This window comes from Cetorhinus maximus, chromosome 1 (assembly GCF_964194155.1).
Source record: "Cetorhinus maximus chromosome 1, sCetMax3.hap1.1, whole genome shotgun sequence".
Taxonomy (NCBI): domain Eukaryota; kingdom Metazoa; phylum Chordata; class Chondrichthyes; order Lamniformes; family Cetorhinidae; genus Cetorhinus; species Cetorhinus maximus.
Window position 1 is genome coordinate 204,010,479 of NC_135879.1, and position 9,019 is coordinate 204,019,497.

The following is a 9,019-nucleotide window of genomic DNA, read 5'->3' on the forward strand; positions in this document are numbered from 1 at the left end:
GATTTGGATGAGAAAAGATTGGAGGAGGCTAGAGTGGAACATAAATGCTCGCATGGACTGGTTGTGTCGAATGCTGTATATCCTATGTTTCCTTGGAGCCCCTTCTAACTCCAGCATCATAAATTCATTGAAACCCCATTTAAAGCATATGAGTTTTCCACTGTTCTATGAAGAGAGACTGAGTGGACCAGATCTATACTCCTCTGAGTTTAGAAGAATGAGAGACGATCTTATTAAAACATATTTAAGAATACTTAGGGACTTAATAAGGTAGGCAATCGGAGGATGTTTCCCTTGGATGAAGAGTCCAGTACTAGAGCTTATGGTCTTGGAATAAGGGGTCAGCCACTTAGGATTGGAATGAGGAGAAATTTCTTCACTCCAAGGGTTGCAAATCTTTTGGGAGCATTGTGGATGCTAAGTTGTTGAGTATATTAAAGACAGAGATCAACAGATTTTTGGATAATAAGGAACTCGACAGAAAATCTTGTGGCACAGTGGGTGGTGTCCCTGTCTGAGAGCCAGAGCTCTGGGTTCGCACTTCAGAACTTGAAGCCCAAGGAAGGTGCGTTCATAACGTGTCCAAACAGGTTGAGTATCAACTTGTAAATCGTTCCAATATACGCCAGTGTCAGACAGTAAGAGCAGGAAAAATTCCATCACTATCCATAGCTCCAGGTTACAACAGCCATTTAAAAGTGTATGTTATCATAGCAACTAGGATTCCCTTAGGGTCCAGTTAGCTAGATGATTGGTCTGGATCAGATTGGTGTCAATGGCGCAGGGTTCAATCCTCATTCCAGCTAGGGTGCTTTCAGGACCTGCTTCCTTGCCCTACCCATGGTGGGGACTGTGGAGCTATGGGTCAGACCTGCCTTTGGGCAGAGAATTCAAGAAGGAGGAGGAACCTGAGGGATTATGGGGTTAGTTGGGGAAGGAGGAGTTGAGGTCGAAGGTCAGCCATGTTACTGAATGGCAGAGCAGGCTCCAATAAGCTTGAGTTACTCTTATTTCTTATATTCTTCCTTTCCAGTACTGTTATGGTGTTAGCGGATGGTGTAAATAGAAAATAGCCACGAACAGATCAAAAAAAGAAAGCTGAAAGAATTTTATTAGTTCTTTAGTGCTAGGACTGAGTGCATGCAGTTGTTGGGTAAGAAATTCTAAATTTTTATTTTGTACAAACCTAATTTAGTTTGTAGTTGGCATTAAACTGAAATCTACAGTTTAAATTCTGTAGTCGCCAGCCTTAAATAGGGTTTTATCAAGGGTTCCAGTGTAAGAGCAGCTTAATTAAGGAGCAGCTGAAACTGGGTCCTCACTAAGTGACTCAGCTAGGACTTTTGTGTTAGGAGCATATAAATTCATCTAGGAAACTCAATTTAACCTAGGACTGAGTGCATGCAGTTGTTGGGTAATTGCCCCTATAATTGCCTAACAGCTACGAGGTTCTTACAAGCTGTGAATGACGGTGGGAATACAGGGAAGATGAGCGAACTGACCATGGCTCCATTGTACAGGGAGTCATTCAAGTTGGGGGAGGAAATAGGAATGTAGCAGTGGTAGGGGACTGTATAATTAGTGGGGCGGGTAGATCCTGTTCTCTGCAGCTGTGAGCATAGGCTGTGTTGCCTGCCCAGTGCCAGGATTAAGGACATCTCCTCAGAGCTGGAGAGGAACTTAGAGTGGGAGGGGAGGGATCCAGTTGTTGTCGTCCACATTGGAACCAACGACATTGCTAGGACTAGAAAGGAGGTTCAACTGAAAGAATTTGAACAGTTAGGAGCTAAATAAAAAGCAGAACCTCCAAGGTAATAATTTCAGGATTACTACTTGAGCCATGGGTAAAAAAAGTTAGAGTTAAATACGAGGCTCACAGATTGGTATGGGAGGAATGGGTTTCAGTTCACAGGGCACTGACATCAGTACTGGGGTAGAAGGGAGCTGTCCTGGTGGGATGGGCTTCACTTGAACCGTGCTGGGACCAGTGTCCTAGTGAATTTAATAACTAGGGTTGCATAAAGGGCTTTAAACTAAATAGAGGGGGTGGAGGGTTCTGGAGAAGGGATACGTAGGCTTACAAAGCAAAAGAGTATGTCAGCATTGTAGGGCATCCATTTAGGTGTTGATATCCAGAGGGTGATAGGAAGGGATAATGTACAAACAATAAAAAAATAAGCAGCAAATAGGGTCAAAGAGGGGAAAATGGTAAAAAGGCAAAATTAATGGCTCCTTACTTAAATGCATGTAATATTCGAACAAAATAAATGATTTAGAACAAATAGAGATTAATGTGCATGATCTTAGCCATTACGGAGGCATGGTTACAAGGAGATTAAAGCTGGGAGCTAAATAATTCAGGGGCATGTGACTTCGAAAGGGCAAGCAGGAAGGAAAGGGTGGTGGGGTAGCTTTGTTAGTACCAGATGAAATAAGTACGATAGCAAGAAATGATCTTGGATTGGAAGATGTAGAATCCATAAGGGTGGAGGTGAGAAATAACAAGGGGAAGACAACACTGGTGGGAGTAGTCTCTAGGCCCCCCCTAACAGTCGCTATGTTGTAGGACAGAGAATAAAACAGAAGATAACGAGGTCATGTAAATCATGGGATACTTTGATTTTCCCAATCTACAAGAAGGTTAAATGATGTAGCCATGAGCAAGAATTCATTGTGTATTTGGGACAGTTTCCGAGAACAATATCTTGCGGATCCAACCAGGGATCAGGCTATTTTGGATCTAGTAATGAGGCAGGTTTAATAAATGATCTGAGTAAAAGACCCCTGAGGAAACAGTGATCATAACATGATAGAATTTAGTATTCATTTTGAGAGTGAGAAACTTGGGTTGGAAACAACTGTGCTAAACTTAAATAAAGGTAATTACAAAGGAATGAGGACAGAGTTGGCTGGAGTGGCCTGGGAAAGGAGTTTGGCAGAAAAGACGGTTGATGAACAATGGCAGATGTTTAAGAAAATAGTTCATGATTCACAAGATATATCCCAGTGAGGAAGAAGGATTCTAGGAAGGGGTTAAACCAACCATGGTTAACCAAGGAAGTTGAGGATAGTGTCAAATTGAAAGAAATAACATACAATGTGGCAAAGATTAGTGGGAAGCCAGAGGATTGGGAAAAACCAACAAAAGATGACCAAAAAATAATTAAGAGGGAGAAAATAAACTTTTGTGGATAAACTAGCAAGTAATATAAAAACGGACAGTAAGAGCTTCATTAAATATATAAAAAGAAAGAGAAAGGCCAAAGTGAACATAGGCCCCTTAGAGAATGAGGCTGTGGAAATAATAATGGGGAGCCAGGAAATGACAGAGGAGTTAAAAAAATACTTTGTATCAGTCTTCACGGTAGAAGACACTTAATAGCATTCCAAAAATGCTAAATCAAAGGGCAAAAGTAGGGGATGAAATAAATATAATAACTAACACTGGAGAAAAAGTACTAGGGAAACTAATAGAGCTAAAGGCCAATAAATCCTCTGGACCTAATGGGTTGCATCACAGGATATTAAAGCAAGTAGCTACAGAGAGAGTGGATGCCCTGCTAATTTTCCTCCGATTCTGGAAAAGTCCCAGAGGATTGGAAAACTGCCAATGTAACACCCTTATTCAAAAAGGGAGACAAAAAAAACAGTAACTATTGGCTAGTTAGCTTAACATCTGTCAGTGGGAAAATGTTAGAGTCTATTCTGAAGGATGTATTAGCAGAGCATTTAGAAATACATAATATAATCAAGCAGAGTCAGCATAGATTCATAAAGGGGCAATCATGCCTTACAAATTGATTAGAATTCTTTGAGGAGGTAACAAGCAGGATGGACAAAGGAGAACCAGCAGATGTAATATATTTGGATTTCCAAAAGGCATTCAGTAATGTACTGCACATAAGACTACTTCATAAGATAAGAGCCCATGGTGTTGGGGGTCGTATCTTAGCATGGATAGAGCATTGGCTAACTAATAGAAGACAGAGAGTTGGGATAAGAGCGTCATTTTCAGGATGGTAACCTACAGGATAGGACCTAGTGGATTGCCACAGGCATCAGTGCTGGGGTCTCAATTATTTACAATATATATTAATGACTTGGATGAGGGAAGTGAATGTACTATTGCCAAGTTTGCGGATGACACAAAAATAGGTGGGAAGGCAAGATTCATAGATTCATAGAAACTAGGAGCAGGAGTAGGCCATTCGGCCCTTCGAGCCTGCTCCACCATTCATTATGATCACAGCTGATCATCCAACTCAATAGCCTGCTCCCGCTTTCTCCCCATACCCTCCAACCTTGCATTGCTTGTTCATTTTGTAATATATGTTGGGTGGCTGTGGGCAGTTAAATTGTACCATTTCTATCAATATTTGAGGAAGGAGGTGGGCCTGTTTTGAAATAAATTTACCTGTGAGAAAATTTCTGATGAGGCACGCTAAGCAAATTAGCTTGCCTTCTGAACACATATTACTTGATAAAGTATCTCTCGTGCACTGTTTTCTTATCACTTAAAAAGAATGGCAGAAAATAATGTGCAGCACACAAGAGAATTTCTAATATGAACTGCTGAGTCAGCGTATCTGTTGAGAGTGCAAAATTAGCCAATGACTCCTAGAGTGTATAGGCAGGAGCCACTTTTGGCTGCCGCAATGAGTTTGGCTCCTGCAGCATAAATCTCAAATTTCTTTTTAAACTATAAAAAGGGTAAATATTTTGCATTTTACTAATTTTTATTGTGTAGTTCAATCACCCATTGCATGCACTAAGAAACAACTACTGGGGTAAAAAAGGAGAGAAATATAGATGTAATTATGTATCACCTTATTTTATAATATAAATAGTGAAGAGGTGAGGATGACACAAGGAGTCTACAGAGGGATATAGACAGGTTAAGTGAATGGACCAAAACTTGGCAGATGGAATATAATGTGGGAAAATGTGATGTTATGCACTTTGGCAGGAAGAATAGTGGAGCTGAATATTATTTAAATGGAGAAAGACTGCAGAAAGTTGCAGCACAGGGATTTGGGGGTCCTCATGCATGAATCTCAAAAAGCTAGCATATAAGTTCAGCAGGTAATAGGTAAGGCAAATGAAAAAACAAAACAGAATTACCTGGAAAAACTCAGCAGGTCTGGCAGCATCGGCGAAGAAGAAAAGAGTTGACGTTTCGAGTCCTCATGACCCTTCGGCAGAACTGAGTAAAGTTAGGAGAGGGGTGAAATATAAGCTGGTTTAAGGTTGGGGGTGTTGGGGGGGGTGGAGAAGTTGGGGTGGGGGGGGTGGTTGTAGGGACAAGCAAGCAGTAATAGGAGCAGATAATCAAAAGATATCACAGACAAAAGGAACAAAGACGTGTTAAAGGAGGTGATATTATCTAAGAAAATGTGCTAATTAAGAATGGATGGCAGGACACTCAAGGTACAGCTCTAGTGGGGGTGAGGTGGAAAGACTGATGACAGGGTATTACAGTTATAGATTTAAAAATAATGGAAATAGGTGGGAAAAGAAAAATCTATAAATTATTGGAAAAAACAAAAGGGAGGGGGAAGAAACGGGAAGGGGGTGGGGATGGGGGAGGGAGTTTAAGATCTAAAGTTGTTGAATTCAATATTCAGCCCTGAAGGCTGTAAAGTGCCTAGTCGGAAGATGAGGTGCTGTTCCTCCAGTTTGCGTTGGGCTTCACTGGAACAATGCAGCAAGCCAAGGACAGACATGTGGGCAAGAGAGCAGGGTGGCATGTTAAAATGGCAAGCGACAGGGAGGTTTGGGTCTTTCTTGCGGACAGACCGCAGGTGTTCTGCAAAGCGGTCGCCCAGTTTGCATTTGGTCTCTCCAATGTAGAGGAGACCGCATTGGGAGCAACGAATGCAGTAGACTAAGTTAGGGGAAATGCAAGTGAAATGCTGCTCCACTTGAAAGGAGTGTTTGGGCCCTTGGACGGTGAGGAGAGAGGAAGTGAAGGGGCAGGTGTTGCATCTTCTGCATGGGCATGGGGAGGTGCCATAGGTGGGGGTTGAGGAGTAGGGGGCGATGGAGGAGTGGACCAGGGTGTCCCAGAGGGAACGATCCCTACGGAATGCCGCCAGTGGGGGTGAAGAGAAGATGTGTTTGGTGGTGGCATCATACTGGAGTTGGCGGAAATGGCGGCGGATGATCTTTTGAATGCGGAGGCTGGTGGGGTGATAAGTGAGGACAAGGGGGACCCTATCATGTTTCTGGGAGGGAGGAGAAGGCGTGAGGGTGGATGCGCGGGAGATGGGCCGGACACAGTTGAGGGCCCTGTCAACGACCGTGGGTGGAAAACCTCGGTTAAGGGAGAAGGAGGACACGTCAGAGAAACTGTTTTTGAAGGTAGCATCATCAGAACAGATGCGACGGAGGTGAAGGAACTGAGAGAATGGGATGGAGTCCTTACAGGAAGCGGGGTGTGAGGAGCTGTTGTCGAGGTAGCTGTGGGAGTCGGTAGGCTTGTAATGGATGTTGGTGGACAGTCTATCATCAGAAATTGAGACAGAGAGGTCAAGGAAGGGAAGGGAAGTGTCAGAGATGGACCATGTGAAAATGATGGAGTGGTGGAGATTGGAAGCAAAATTAATAAATTTTTCCAGGTCCCGACGAGAGCATGAAGCCGCACCGAAGTAATCATCGATGTACCGGAGAAAGAGTTGTGGGAGGGGGCCGGAGTAGGACTGGAACAAGGAATGTTTCACATACCCCATAAAGAGACAGGCAAATGAAATGTTGGCCATTATTTCAAAGGGAATGGAGTATAACAACAGGGAAGTATTGCTAAAACCATACAAGGCACTAGTTAGACCACACCTAGAATACTGTGAACAGTTTTGGTACCATTATTTAAGGAAAGATATATTGGCATTGGATGCAGTCCAGAGAAGGTTCAAGAGGTTGATCTGCTTGACAGGGTAGATGCTGAGAGGTTGTTTCCCCTTGTGGGAGACTTTAGGACCAGGGGGCATAATCTCAGAGTAAGGGGTCGCCCATTTAAGACAGAGGTGACGAGTTAATTCTCTCAGGGTCGTGAATCTGTGGTATTCTATACTGCAGAGGGCTGTAGAGGCTGGGTCATTAAGTATACTCAGGGCTGAGATATACAGATAGGTTTTTCATCAGTAAGGGAATCAAGGGTTATGGGGAAAAGGTAGGAAAGTGGAATTGAGGATTATCAGATCAGCTATGATCTCATTGAATAGTAGAGCAGACTCGATGGGCTGAATGGCCTACTTCTGCTCCTACATCTTATGGTCTTTTTACACTGGCTTATGTACTTGACCAAGTACCATATACTTCACCCTATTTATGTTGTATCTCAGGCTAGATTGCAAAATATTTTCAGTTTAGTTAATTCTACTTCAATCATGTTTGGGTCATTCATAAAAATCAAGTTTAGAAAAGAGTGGACTCTTGTTGCCACCCTTCTACATCAAAGCACTTAGACCACACTGAATGCAGTCTTTTCCATTTGGATGTTTCCAGTGTATGATGCTTTGCTCGCTCACCTTTCTAACACTATCCTAAAATGATTATTCCCCTTACTATGAACCAGTACTCTGTAGTAAAATTGAAATACTGTTCTTTTAAGGCTTACAGAGACTTGGTTGCAGGGTGACCAAGACTCGGAACTCAATCTCCAAGGGTATTCAACATTCCAGAAAAATAGGCAAAAAGGAAAAGGAGGTGGGGTAGCTTTGTTAATAAAGGAAGCTATCAGTACGGTGGTGATTAATGATATAGGTGCAATAGATCATGATGTGGAATCAGTTTGGGTGGAAACAAGGAATAGCAAGGGGAAGAAGTCACAGGTGGGAGTCGTCCATAGGCCCCCAAAGAGTTGCCTCACTGTAGGACGAAGTATAAATCAGGAAATAATGGAGGCATGTAAAAAGGGCGCTACAATTGTCATGGGTGATTTTAATCTGCATATTGACTGGACAAATCAGATTGGCAGGGGTAACATAGAAGACAAATTTGTAGAGTGCATCGGGGATTGTTTCTTAGAGCAATACATTGCAGAACCTATCCAGGAGCAGGCTATTTTAGATCCAGTAATGTGTAATGAGGTAGGATTAATAGATCTCACAGTGAAGGATCTTCTTGGAGGTAGCGATCACAACATGGTAGAATTTCAAATTCAATTTGAGGACGAGCAACTCTGATCTCAAACCAGTGTCCTCAACTTAAATAAGGGCAATTACAGAGGTATGAAGAAAGAGTTGTCTAAAGCAGGCTTGGAAAATAGACCAAGGAGATGGTCAGTGGATGAGCAGTGGCAGACATTTAAGCAGATATTTCATAACGCTCAGCAAAAATTTATCCCGGTCAAAAAGAAGGACTCGATGAAAAGGATGACCCACCTGTGGTTAACAAAGATGGTCACGGAGAGTATCCACTCAAAATCTAAGGTATACAAAGCGGCGAAAACTAGAGGATTGGGAATTTTTTAAGAACCAGCAGTGAATGACTAAAAAGTTAATAAAAGGGGAGAAAATTGATTATGAAAGTAAATTGGCAAGAAATATAAAAACAAACAGCAAGAGCTGCTACAGGCATATGAAAAGAAAGAGAGTGACTAAAGTGGGAGTGGGACCCTTGGAGGATGCGACTGGAGAATTGAAAATGGGGAACAAGGAAATGGCAGATATTTTAAACCAATATTTTGCATCGGTCTTCAAGGTGGAGGACACTATGAACATTTCAAAGATATCAGATAAGCAAGGAGCTAATGGGAGGAAAGATCTTGTAACAGTCTCGATCACGAGGGACAAAGTATTTGAGAAACTAATGGGACTAAAGGCAGACAAGTTGCCAGGACCTGATGGCCTGCATCCAAGGGTTTAAAGGCTGCAGATGTAGTGGAGGCATTGGTCAAAATATTTCCAGAACTCACTGGATTCCAGAAGGGTCCCAGCAGATTGGAAAACCGCTAATGTGACACCCCTATTCAAGAAGGGAGGGAGACAAAAAGCAGGAAGCTGTAGGCCAGTCAGCCTAA